Below are 14,476 nucleotides of genomic sequence, written 5' to 3'. Positions count from 1 at the left end.
TCTAGAATCTATTGACTTCTACCTTAAGAATAACCAGCAATTTGGCCTCCACAGCTCTTAACTTGTTAAGCAGCCTCATGTGTGGCATCTTGTCAAAGGCCTTCTGAAAATCACAGTACACAATATCCAATTCTCCTTTGTCTATCCTGCTTGTCCTTTCTTCAAATAATTCAGACAGATTTGTCAGGCTAGATTTTCCCTTTAGGAAACCATGCTGACTACTGCCTTATTTATCACATGCCTCCAAATACCCAAAGACACATCCAATTTGTTTGCAACTACTAAGGTCAGACTTGTTTTCCTATCATTTCCTTTCTTCTACCCCTTTCCTTTGTTGAAGAATGGAGTGACAATTCTCATTTATCAGCCCTCCATAACCATGCCATAATCAATTGATTCTTTATACAACATCACTGATGGCTCCACAGTCTGTTCAACCATCTCTTTCTGAATTCTTGGATGCAGACCATCCGGTCCAGTTGATTTATCTACCTTTAGACCTTTCAGTTTCTAATGATTTGATTTAATTTTTAAATTATCAAAGCTACTCTCTCTGCCTACCTGCCTGTCTTCTTGATACAATGTTTATCCTTGGATGTTAAGTTCCCATCCACAATTCAGTGATGCCCATCACGTGCCAATCTGTAACTCTGCTACAAATTCATCCACCTCAGTGTTTCGCAACACCGCCAAAACTTATCTACCATATGCTAACATGAGGAAAATGATTCTGGTTTACATTTTTATTTGTCTTGGAGCCTAGCTTACACAGTAACTGTGTGCTGTACAGCAGCTTCGATATCAACGGGATCCTTGAGCTTGGTGGTTTTTAGCAAGAGTTAAAATATCTGGCTCATGATGTGGCAGCAAAAATCTTAAGTCCCCTCACGAAACTAAGTCCAACTGTTTTTATGTAAGTATGTGGTTCACTGTACAGAAACCTCTTTCAACAAGGTAGGAGGATGGAAATACAATGAAGAGCTGCTTGCCAAAGACCAAGAAATTTCTTGTGGCAGTGATGACACATACCACAAAAGCTGACATTTTTGAAAAGCATATTTGCTTCTTCATCATTATGGATTTTGATCATTTCTTCTTGAAAGCTCTCCTCCTGTTCTTTCACTTTGCAAAGAAATGGGTTACTTACCCAGTCCAGATTTCCAGATTGTTCAGATTCTTGAATCGATTCTGAAAATCCTTCTTCAGTGTCTGCAGGTATAAGTAGTACTCTTGAAAATCACCATCTGTGAAAGAGAGTGCCAAACTTCCCATGCTGGGAAACTGTGAGAACATTCTTCTCCCAATGTTTTGCTTATATATTTCCCATTTTCCAATAAAAATGGACAGTGCACTTTTTGCCTGGATTAAATTGACATACTCACCCTGCAGCTTCATATTTAGTGTTACATGCTCAAGGAGACTTTTTTTTGTGAGAATGATGTAATAGTCTTTTGGAGGTCACCTGATGTGATTTTCCCGTCCATGCGAGGTCACATGATGACATGTGCCCCGTGACTATATAAGGGTCGACTCAGGTGACGCAGTAGGGTTATTGAGTTTGTAGATTTCCAGGAAGAACGTGTTGTGCCTCCGTTTCTGTTGCGTGTTTGTTTTTGTGACGCAGTTTCATTTTTAAAATGGAAGGTGCGTTCTCTTACAAGATTTGTATTATTGAACTGGAAACTTGTGGCTGGAAGTACCAATTTACTCAATTCCGACAGTTTTGAAGGGAGAATGAAGAATTCATTGAAGTGAAGGATCGAGAGAAGTCGGCATCGTTTGGCAGTTTAATAAAGAATCGACCTTATTGAGTCTTCGTTGGAGAGAACCTGCATTGAGATAACTCTTGCAAAAGGGCAATGAGTTCATGCACAAAGGCTCTCTCTCTCTAAAAGGAATTTAAGGTCATTCGATTTAAACTGTTCATTTTCGGCATCGGGGATCCTGCAGTAAACGTGCGTCTGTGAAGAAGTCCTTCTCCAGAGAAGTCTCTCCCAATTGAATGTGTAAAACTGTTGGACGTTCGAAGTTATCACTTTAAGAACTATATCTGACTGTATCGCTTTAAGAACTGTTTTCGCATTTAACGCTTTAACAACCAGAGCCGAGTGGAGCTGGTGAACGGTTGCGTACCTGTTTAACCTCCGGTTAAAGTTTACCTTTTGTTTTTTTCCTTATCGTTTATACGTGTTTATTAAATGTTTGGTTGTTTTTATATAACCAGTCTCGATTAATATTCATTGTTGCCGGTTACGTAACATTAAAATGTTCATTTTTCATACAGATCAGCAAGGTATGTCACACATCCATGTAAAAGTTCAATCTTGCTTCCCAAGCTCTTATCAACTTTGAGCAAAAATTCAACCACAGTGCCAAAAAGATCAATGACATGTTTTAATCAGCAGCCTTTTGGCAGCCAACGCACTTCAGTGTGAAGAAGCATATGTTCAAACTCCCCATCGTTATCTTGGTATCATTGGTGAAATAATCTGCTAGTTAATGGATGGGCTTTAATTTTGTTGATAGCACATATTAGACCATAAGACCATAAGACAAAGGAGCAGAAGTGGGCCATTCGGCCCATCGAGTCTGCTCCACCATTTTATCATGAGTTGATTCATTTTATCCTATTTAGTCCCACTGCCCGCCTTCTCACCATAACCTTTCATGCCCTGGCTACTCAGATACCTATCAATCTCTGCCTTAAATACGCCCAATGACTTGGCCTCCACTGCTGCCCGTGGCAACAAATTCCATAGATTCACCACCCTCTGACTAAAAAAAATTTCTTCGCATTTCTGTTCTGAAAGGGCGCCCTTCAATCCTTAAGTCATGCCCTCTCGTACTAGACTCCCCCATCATGGGAAACAACTTTGCCACATCCACTCTGCCCATGCCTTTTAACATTCAAAATGTTTCTATGAGGTCTCCCCTCATTCTTCTAAACTCCAAGGAATACAATCCAAGAGCGGACAAACGTTCCTCATATGTTAACCCTCTCATTCCCGGAATCATTCTCGTGAATCTTCTCTGTACCCTCTCCAACGTCAGCACATCCTTTCTTAAATAAGGAGACCAAAACTGCCCACAGTACTCCAAGTGAGGTCTCACCAGCGCCTTATAGAGCCTCAACATCACACCCCTGCTCCTATACTCTATTCCTCTAGAAATGAATGCCAACATTGCATTCGCCTTCTTCACTACTGACTCAACCTGGAGGTTAACTTTAAGGGAATCCTGTACGAGGACTCCCAAGTCCCGTTGCATCTCAGAACTTTGAATTCTTTCCCCATCTAAATAATAGTCTGCCCGTTTATTTTTCCTGCCAAAGTGCATAACCATACACTTTCCAACATTGTACTTCACTTGCCACTTCTCTGCCCATTCTTCCAATCTATCCAAGTCTCTCTGCAGACTCTCCGTTTCCTCAGCACTACTGTCCCCTCCACCTATCTTCGTATCGTCAGCAAACTTAGCCACAAAGCCATCTATTCCATAATCCAGATCGTTGATGTACAATGTAAAAAGAAGCGGCCCCAACATTGATCCCTGTGGAACACCACTGGTAACCGGCAGCCAACCAGAATAGGATCCCTTTATTCCCACTCTCTGTTTCCTGCCAATCAGCCAACGCTCTATCCACGTATGTAACTTTCCCATAATTCCATGGGCTCTTATCTTGTTAAGTAGCCTCATGTGTGGCACCTTGTCAAACACCTTCTGAAAATCCAAATATACAACATCCACTGCATCTCCCTTGTCTAGCCTACTGGTAATTTCCTCAAAAAATTGTAATAGATTTGTCAGGCAGGATTTTCCTTTAAGAAATCCATGCTGAGTTCTGCCTATCTTGTCATATGCCTCCAGGTACTCTGTAACCTCATCCTTGACAATCGACTCCAACAACTTCCCAACCACCGATGTCAAGCTAACAGGTCTATAATTTCCTTTTTGCTTCCTTGCCCCCTTCTTAAATAGCGGAGTGACATTTGCAATCTTCCAGTCTTCCGGAACCATGCCAGAATCTATCGACTTTTGAAAGATCATCACTAATGCCTCCGCAATCTCCACAGCTACTTCCTTCAGAACACGAGGGTGCATTCCATCTGGTCCAGGAGATTTATCTACCTTTAGACTATTCAGCTTCCTGAATACTTTCTGTGTCGTAATTGTGACTGCACACACTTCTCTTCCCTGCCACCCTTGAGTGTCTGGTATCCTGCTGTCTTCCTCAGTGAAGACTGATGCAAAATACTTGTTCAGTTCCTCTGCCATCTCCTCATCTCCCATCACAATTTCTCCAGTATCATTTTCTATCGGTCCTATATCTACTCTCACCTGTCTTTCACTCTTTATATACTTGAAAAAGCTTTTAGTATCCTCTTTGATATTATTTGCTAGTTTCCTTTCATAGTTAATCTTTTCTCTCTTAATGACCTTCTTGGTTTCCTTTTGTAAAGTTTTAAAAACTTCCCAATCCTCTGTCTTCCCACTAATTTTTGCTTCCTTGTATGCCCTCTCCTTTGCTTTAACTTTGGCTTTTACTTCTCTTGTCAACCATGGTTGCATCCTCTTTCCACTCGAAAATTTCTTCTTTTTTGGAATATACCTGTCTTGCACATTCCTCATTTTTCGCATAAACTCCAGCCACTGCTGCTCTGCCGTCTTTCCCGCCAGTGTCTCTTTCCAGTCAACTTTGGCCAGTTCCTCTCTCATGCCACTGTAATTTCCTTTACTCCACTGAAACACCGACACATCAGATTTCGGCTTCTCTTTTTCTAATTTCACAGTGAACTCAATCATGTTATGATCACTGTCTCCTAAGGGTTCCTTCACCTCAATCTCTCCAATCACCGCCGGTTCATTACACAATACCCAATCCAGTACAGCCGATCCCCTAGTGGGCTCAACAACAAGCTGTTCTAAAAAGCCATCTCACAGACATTCTACAAATTCTCTCTCTTGAGATCCAGTGCCGACCTGATTTTTCCAATCTACTCGCATGTTTAAATCCCCCACAATTATCATAACACTGCCCTTCTGACAAGCCTTTTCTATTTCCAGTTGTAATTTGTAGTCCACATCCCTGCAGCTGTTTGGAGGCCTATAAGTAACTGCCATCAGGGTCTTTTTACCCCCGCTATTCCTTAGCTCAACCCATAAAGATTCTGCACCTTCCGATCCTATATCACCTCTTTCTAACGATTTAATATCATTTCTTACCAATAAATCCATGCCTCCCCCTCTGCCTACCTTCCTATCTTTCCGATACACCGTGTATCCTTGGACGTTCAGCTCCCAGAGACATGCATCCTTTAGCCATGTCTCAGTGATGGCCACAATATCATACCTGCCAATCTGTAGCTGTACAACAAGATCATCCACCTTATTCCTTATGCTGCGTGCATTTAAGTACAACACCTTAAGACCAGTATTTGATACTTTTCGCTTTGATTTCACTGCAACTTTATTGCACTTCAACTCATCCCAATGGCTACACATTTGCCCCATCACCTGCCTGTCTTTCCTGACATCTTTACTGCTCACTATCTTAGATTTATTTCTGTTATCCCCTTCCTCTGCTCTATCATTCCGGTTCCCATCCCTCTGCCAAATTAGTTTAAACCCTCCCTAACAGCTCTATTAAACTTACCCGCCAGGATATTGGTCCCCTTCGGGTTCAGGTGTAACCTGTCCTTTTTGAACAGGTCACACTTTCCCCAGAAGAGATCACAATGATTCAAGAATCTGAAGCCCTGCCCCCTGCACCAGTCTCTCAGCCACGCATTCATCTGCCTGATCCGACGACTCTTGCCCTCGCTAGCACGTGGCACAGGTAGCAATCCCGAGATTACTACCCTGGAGGTCCTGCTTCTCAGCTTCCTTCCTAACTCCTGGAAATCTCTCTTCAGGACCTCCTCCTTTGTCCTATCTATGTCACTGGTATTGTAAAAGTTATACTTGAAAAAAATTGACTGTCTGAGATTTTTGGCTGTGAGATGTTGACGATGAATTATGTTACGTAACTGGCAGCAATGAATATTAATCGAGACAGGTTATATCAAAACCAACCAAACATTTATTAAACACATATAAATGATAAGGGAAAAACAACAAAGGAAAACTTTAACCGGAAGCTAACAGGTATGCAGCCGTTCACCAACTCCACTTGGCTCTGGTTCTTAAAGCGTTAAATGCGAAAATAGTTCTTAAAGCGATACAGTCAGATATAGTTCTTAAAGCAATAACTTTGAAAGTCCAACAGATTTGCACGTTCAATTGGGAGAGACTTCTCTGGAGAAGGATTTCTTCACAGACGCAACTTTACTGCTGGTTCTGTCCACAGGATTCACGATGCTGAAAACAAACACTTTAAATCAACTGACCTTAAATTCCTTTAGAGAGAGAGAGCACTTTTTTGCATAAATTCACTGCCCTTTTGCAAGAGTTATCTCGATGCAGGTACTGCTCCAACGAAGACTCAATAAGGTCGATTCTTTATTAAACTGCCAAACAATGCCGACTTCTCTCGATCCTTCACTTCGATAAGTTCTTCACTCTCCCTTCAAATGTCGGAATTGAGTAAATTGGCACTTCCAGCCACAAATTTCCAGTCCAATAATGCAATATCTTGTAAGAGAACGCACCTTCCGTTTTTAAAATTGAAACTGCGTCACAAAAACAAACACGCAACAGAAACGGAGGCACAACACATTCTACCTGGAAATCTACAAACTCAAAAAACCTACTGTGTCACCTGAGTTGACCCTTATATAGTCACCAGGGGGGCACATGTCATCACGTGACCTCACATCGGCGGGAAAATCACATCAGGTGACCTCCAAAAGACCATTACATCATTCTCACAAAAAAAAGATCTCCTTGAGCATGTAACAATTACACAATCGATTGCAAACAACAAACTTCGAGTTTCTTCTTTCATAAGTGCCAATAAACCAGCATGGCAACCTGTCGTATATGCTGCACAAGATATCATGTTCCTAATCAGAATACTTTGATCTTCAATATACATTTTGAGCTCATCATAGATTGTTCTCTGTTAATATTTGTTTTTCTCCTTTTACAAGAGAGAATTTCTTCATAAACTTTTCCATTTTTGATAAACCATAAATATGCCATTACCACTGCCTCATTGCTTGCACAGTTGACTCATCCAGTTGTATCCCAAATTCTGTTTTTCTGTAGCTCTGTGCACAGTTGATACTCAATGTCTTCACTCATTTTGTCAAGACAACGAGCTACAGAGTATTACTCATGGAATTGATTTTAAAATACTGGTATCCATTTTGAGGATAGTGGTGAGCAAAAAAGTGGCAGATGGAATACAGTGTTGAGAAATGTATGATAATGCATTTTGGTAAAAGGAAAAATAGTGCGAACTATTATCTAAATGGGGAGAATGTTTTAACAGCAGAGTGGCAAAGGGACTTAGAGTCCTCATGCAAGACTCCCAGAAGGTTAATTCACAGGTTGAGTCTATGGTAAAGAAGGCAAATGCAATGTTGGTATTTATTTCAAGGGGAATAGAATATAAAAACAAGGAGATAATGCTGAAGCTTTATAAGACACTAGTCAAGCCGCAATTGGACTGTTATCAACAGTTCTAGGCCCCTTATCTAAGAAAGAATGTATTGTCATTGGAGCGAGTCCAGAGGAGGCTCATAAGGATGATTCTGGGAATGAAGGGGTTCACATATGAGGAGTGTCTGGAAGCTTTGGGCCGTACTCACTGGAATGCAGAAGAATGCTTGGGGATCTCATTGAAACCTACTGAATGTTAAAAGGACGAGATGGGGTGGATGTGGAGAGGATATTTCCGATGATAGGGGTATCCAAGACTACAGGGTGCAGCCTCAAAATTGAGGGTTGACCTTTTTAAGAACAGGAGGGTTTTTTTAGCCAGAGAGTAGGGAATGTGTGAAATGCTCTGCCACAGACAGCAGTGGAGGCCGAGCCCATGGGAAAATTTAAAGCGGAAGTTGATAGTTTTGTGATTGGTCAGGCCATCAAGGGATATGGTGAGAGGGCAGGTGTATGGGGTTGAGTGGGATCCCAGATCAGCCATAATGAAATGGTGGAATGCACGCTGGACTGAATGGCCTAATTCTGCTCCTTTGTCTTACGGTCATCCCCTTTGACAGTATCGAGAATGGGTCAGGAACTCTGAAACCATTCGGGCCAGCAGAGATCAGTCAGCCCGAAGACTCAAGCTCCTATTGGCCAGAGACTTGGGAAACGACTCAGGCCAGCGGAGGTCACTTAACCCTGGGATCTGTGATCCCATTGGTCAGAGACCCGGGAAAACCACTCAGACAGTGTCTGCCACATAGTTTAACTCTCCCATTCTTCGCCGGCTCACCTCACACAACTCATTGTTTGTGTTTCAGCCGACAATAAACCACCGTCTCGCAGCTGAACCACAGCGGGAATCGGTCTGTGTGACCTCGGCTGGGGGGAGGAACCCCGGATGGATTTCTGCGCAGACACATTCATCAGACATGGAAAAGTTTAAGGCCCAGACATTTTACTCATTTGACATACTTGACATGTGGGATAAGAATTTTACCAGAGACAACATTGGGGATGTTTCTATCAGGGGAAACGGAGCCGGGTGGGAGGTTGAGATCGAGGGGGTGAATATGATCAAAATCCAGTTGTTACAACATAGAACAGTACAACACTGAATTGGCCATTTGGCCCATAATGCTGTGCTGACATTGGTGACAATTTGTACTAAATGTCCTCTTCCTGTGTATCATCCATATCCCTCCATTCCCTTCAATGTCATTTCAAACATCGGACACAGAACAATATTGCACTGGAACAGACCCTTTGGACTTCATGTGTCGAAATAATTAAAATTCACAATCAAATGTTCAGTGAAACTAATCATTTCTGCCCACACAATGTCCATATCCCTCCACTTCCTGCCAATTCATGTCTCTACCCAAGGACATCTTGAACGTCTCTGTCATATTTGTCTCCACAACCACCCCGGCAGTGAAGTCCAGACTCTCCCCCTCTCTGTTTCAGAAACTTGCCCCTCGTATCTCCTTTGAAATTACCCTCTCTCACTTTCAATGCCTGTCCTCTGGGACGAGACATTTCACCGGTGGGGAAAAGACACTGGTATCTATCTGTGCCCCACATAATATTATATACATTAATATATTTGGACACCACGGTTGGGTAGCGGTCAGCGCAATGCTATTTCAGCTCGTGACGTCGGAGTTCAGAGTTCAATCCCAGCATCCTCTCTGAACTCTGCGTCACTTGAGACTGATCATTTTACCCCTAGACTGCGATAGAGCTTGGTTGATCCCTATTACCCTCGTTTTGTGTACATGTGTGTATTATCATTGCTAACCTGCTGCATTTATATCCTTATGATTAGCATACTGTGTTACTTATTTCTTTAATAAAACTTTATTAGTTCCTAGTAATCCAGACTCCAGCGAGTGGTCCATTTCTGCTGGTTTGGCAACCCAGTTACGGGGTACGTAACATAAGTGGGGATCTCATCCGGGATTTTGAACGCCAAATTTGGGACTGAGTAGATTGATTGGGTTAAAATTCCCGAAAGAAAAAAAGGGCAAACAGCAGAAATGGAGATTGAGGAATTTCTAAAGGCGCCAACCTTGGAGGCATTAGAGGATGCCAGGAAATCAGAATTGGCTACTGTTGCAAAACGGTTGAATCTTTTTAAGGGGAAGTCGACAATGAGGAGAGCGGAGATGCATGGATCTATCATTGAGCATTATGTATCTAAAGGTGTGTTTCCCCACGGGGAGCTGGAGGTGGTATCTATGGGCAAACCTGGTGGAGAGGCGGTGCAGCTGCAGATGGAAAAATTGAGACTTGAGCACGAGTTCTGGGTAAAGCAGCTGGAACAAGAAGAGAGAGACAGGCAGTTAGAACGAGAAGAGAGAGAGAAGCAGAAGGACAGGGAATTTGAGCTGGAGAAGTTAAGGATGACGCTAGCGCAGGGGCCCATGCTGAACCAAAGTGGAGGGTTCAGGGTGACCCAGGAGGTTAGGCTGGTTCCCCCATTTGATGAGGCCGATGTTGATCAGTGCTTCCTACATTTTGAAAAAGTCGCTGCAAGTCAGGACTGGCCGAGGGATAAGTGGGCTGTTTTGCTTTACAGCATACTTAAAGGAAAAGCTCAGCAAGCTTACTCGGCATTGTCCGCAGAAGATGCCCAGAGGTATGATGTGGTGAAAGAGGCCATACTCAGGATTTATGAGTCGGTCCCGGAGGCATACCGGCAGAGTTTCCGGAATGTGAGGAAGCAGTGGGGCTGCACGTATTTAGAGTTTGCCCGTGAGATGCAGATGTATTGTGAGCATTGGTGCACTTCGAAAGGGGTCAATGGGGATTATGACAGACCGCTACAGCTAATACTGATTGAGCAATTTAAAGGTTGTGTCCCTGAAGGTATGAGGCCCTATCTAGATGAGAAAGAGGAAGAAACCTTAGCCACAACTGCTAAGTTAGCGGATGAGTACGCGGTAACACACAAAGCAAAGTTTACCCCGAGTAAAAGCTACCAGAAGGGTAGTTGAGAGGGCGGAGAGAGTCCGCTGGAAAAGCCAGGAAGTAAGCCGGGGACTAGTGAGAAGGGTAAGGAAGACTGGGAGCAGTTTGGTAGGAAGTCTCCTGGGGTCGTATGCTATAATTGTGGGAAAGCCAGTCACTTTGCCCCAAAGAAGGAGACAGGGAAAGGGAGAACGATGACTCCAACTGGCTGTATTGAGCTGGCAAACAAACCGCCAGTGGAGAAGAGGTCTGTTAGAGTTCAGGAAGGGCGTGAGAAGTTTATTTCGGCTCCATTGGTGTCGGTGAAGGAGGGGTCAAACCCAGTTCCAGTACAGATCTGGAGAGACACTGGGGCTTGTCAGTCATTGATCTTAAGGAGTGTTTTAGACTTTAGTTCAGAGACCGAGACTGGGGAGGTCAGTACCTTTGCACCAGATACACCTAAAAAGCGACTTGGTCTCCGGACCGGTCACGATAGGGGTGAGGCCTGAACTACCGATGGAAGATGTGGAGGTCTTACTCGGTAATGGCCTCACCGGCAGAGAGGTGTACCCAGCAGTAAGATTGACAAGCCAGCCTGCCAGGATTGAGACCCCGCCCATGGACTCACAGGTTTATCCCGTTTGCGCAGTGACTCGGCGCATGTCCAGAAAGGCTGCCGAGGTGAATGTAGATTTAGCTGAGACGTTTTTACCAGCCTTGTACCAGGAGGGGTTAGAAAGTGAGAAGAAGGAGCATAGTAGAGCGGAAGGAAGTGAGGGAGTTGAGGTAGACTTATCATTAGCAAGGAAGGAATTTATACAGGCACAGGAGCAAGACGAGGAGCTGATGGTTTTGACGGAGACAGCTCTCTCCGAAGCAGAATTAAAAAGGGAGCCAGTGGGCTATTATGTGAAGGAGGGTGTACTAATGAGGAAATGGAGACCAAGTTCCGTGCCCGCAGATGAGGAATGGGGGATGGTGCACCAGGTGGTAGTGCCGAAAATTTATGGGGACGAGATTTTTAACCTGGCCCACAAGATACCCCTCGGTGGACATTTTGGGGTGAGGAAGACGGTCAATAGAATTATGAAAGAGTTTTACTGGCTGAGCATGAGGGAGGATATTATTGAGTATTGTAGATCTGAGTCGACACAGTTAGAGCCTATTAATATGTTAACAGCTTGCCACGATAAGAAAGCAGACCGAGTCAGTGTTATCAAAAAAATTAATGAGGCTGGGGTGCCACCTGATAAGGGGAAAACCCATCTTGAAAACATAAATATGGTGCCGACCAGATTGGAGAACTCTATTGTTTTGGCCAACTTTGCCGATAAGGTCTCTCACTTAACCCCTGAACAGAGCGAGCCGCTGATAAAGCTAATTAACCGGCACGCAGATGTGTGTCCGGATGTCCCGAGGCGATGCAAGGGGACGGTACATGATGTTGTTGTCACATCAGATCAGCCTAGTAAGCAACACCCCTATAGGATGATTAATTCAGTGATAAAAGGGCTAAAGAACGCAGAAGTGTATATTGACGATGTAGTGGTCTGGAGTGACACGTGGGAGGAGCACATCATGGCAGTAGAGGAATTGTTTAAACGGCTGTTGGAAGCCAACCTGACAGTGAACCTCGCAAAAAGTGAATTTGGCCACGCGAAGGTCACTTATTTAGTATTTGTGGTAGGACAGGGGCAGCTGGTACCGATGCAGGCTATCTCTGAAGTCCCCATCCCGACAGACAAGAGAGCCCTGAGAGGGTTCTTGGGGATGGTGGGGTACCAATGAAGTTTTGCAAAAACTTTGCAGATATTACCCTCCCTCTTACTAAGCTCTTGCCAAAGAATGCGAAGTTTGTGTGGGACAACCTTTGCCAACAGGCCTTCGAGAGTCTGAAGGCAATTCTCTGTCACCATCCTGAGCTGAACGCGCCTGACTTTTCAAAATCCTTCTCCCTAGCAACAGATGCTAGCAATGAAGCAGCCGGGGCAGTGCTGTTACAAACAGACAAAGAGGAGGTTGACCACCCAGTGGCTTATTTTTGTGAGAAATTTAATATCCATCAGAGAAATTATTCCACTGTGGAGAAGGAATTACTGGCCATCATACTAGCATTACAACATTTTGAGGTTTATACTTGTCCGGCACGGAAACCACTGATAATTTACACAGATCACAACCCATTAGTGTTTTTGGCCACTATGAAGGATAAAAATAAAAGGTTGCTAGAGTTGGAGCCTGGTCTTACGGGAATTTGATATTAGAATAAAACATATAAAAGGAACAGAGATAATGTGATTGCTGACTGTCTGTCAAGGTGTTGAAACTTAAAGTTCTCTGTATTAGCCGAATAGCTGATGACCCTGTATATCAGTGTGTATCTAATAATGTGCATTCATGCCCATGATTTTTACCCTGGTAAAAATCCCTTGAAGGGTAGGGGTGTGACGCCAAACCAAGCTATCGGGCGATTGATGCTAATGAGAGAGATAAGAGAGACAATGGAGAAACATTCAAAATGCTAATAAGAGAGGAGAGAGGGATTAACGGAAAAGAAACACAATTCAGAATATTGACAGACCGGTTGCTTTGAAACTGAACTGTTTGAAGTTTGATGGAAAAGTGATACCCCAGCAGGGGGATAAAAAGAACAGGTTCGCTAAGGCACAGGACACCACAAGACCACGAGATAACGAGACCCTGGAAGAGCGGTGTGCCCCCACAAGTTGATAGGAGTTTGGAGGTTTGGTCGCGGGAACTGACCATAGGCTCACAGGGTGTAAAGGTACGATCGGTGGGAACGTGGTGTGTGTGTCCGCCCTTGCCTGGGTGCCAGGTTCGCCACGGAAGAACAATCGTATCCAGAACGGAGGGGTCACAGTCGGTGATGACAGCGGAATAGAAGACATCAAAAAGGGTCTGCCTGAAACCAACTCTGAAGACATCAAAGGTCTGACTGAACCAAATTACATCCCCCCCCACCTCTCCAATGGCACAACAGTGATTACTGCGAACTGTACTAAGCTGAACTGAACTCTGCATCACTTACGACTGATCATTTTACCCCTAGACTGCGATAGCTCTTGGTTGATCCCTATTACCCTAGTTCTGTGTACATCTGTGTATTACCATTGCTAACCTGTTGCATTTATATCCTTACGATTAGAGTACTGTGTTACTCATTTCTTTAATAAAACTTTATTAGGTCCTAGTAATCCAGACTCCAACGAGTGGTCCATTTCTGCTGGTTTGGCAACCCAGTTACGGGGTATGTAACAAAATAAACAAACAAACCTCGAACAGTTCTCCCCTCAGCCTCCGTCACTCCAGAGGAAACAACCCTCATCTGTCCAACATCTTCCATCAGAACGTGGCCTCTAAGCCAGGCAGCATCCTGGTGAAACTCTTCTTCACCCTCTCCAAAGTCTCCACATCCTTCCTGTAATGGGGCAACCAGAACTCAATGCAACACTCCAAATGTGACCTAACCAGAGTTTTATAGAGCTGCAACATGAATTTCTAACTCTTGAACACAAACCCTTGCCTAGTAAAGGCAAGAATGACATATCCTTATCTAAAAGTCAAATGGTATATTAAAAGATGTGTCTATCGAAAACTCCACCAAATAGCCTGCTTCCACAGGCACCTCTGCTAAACATTGTCCACATACCTACTGTTTTATTTCACTGTATATAAAAAGTACTTGCCCTTCACATCACATCATGGTTCTGGAGGACTGAAAAATTGCAAATGTAATTCCCCTCTTCAAGCAGGGAGAGAGGCAGAATCAAGGAAATTATAGGCCAGTTACTCTGATCTCTGTGGTTGGGAAGATGTTGGAGTTGATTGTTCAGGATGTGGTCTCAGGGTACTTGGAGGCACATGGTACAATAGGCTGTAGTCAGCATGGTTTCCTCAAGGGAAAATCTTGCCT

The 14,476-nt window shown here is 43.7% G+C and overlaps 1 long non-coding RNA gene across 1 annotated transcript in view; it reads right to left on the bottom strand.

Moving 5' to 3' along the window:
- Window positions 1-13,896, bottom strand: part of LOC140202115 (uncharacterized) — a 29,583-nt gene extending 15,687 nt beyond the window's left edge. The window contains exons 1-2 of the long non-coding RNA XR_011887001.1: window positions 13,837-13,896; window positions 1,148-1,209 (exon numbers count right to left, since the gene is read on the bottom strand). This is a non-coding gene — a long non-coding RNA (uncharacterized lncRNA). The remainder of the gene's footprint in view (window positions 1-1,147; window positions 1,210-13,836) is intronic.
- Window positions 13,897-14,476: the final 580 nt, after the last annotated feature.

Source organism: Mobula birostris, chromosome 8 (assembly GCF_030028105.1).
Source record: "Mobula birostris isolate sMobBir1 chromosome 8, sMobBir1.hap1, whole genome shotgun sequence".
Classification (NCBI taxonomy): domain Eukaryota; kingdom Metazoa; phylum Chordata; class Chondrichthyes; order Myliobatiformes; family Myliobatidae; genus Mobula; species Mobula birostris.
This window is presented reverse-complemented; position numbering and strand designations above follow the sequence as displayed.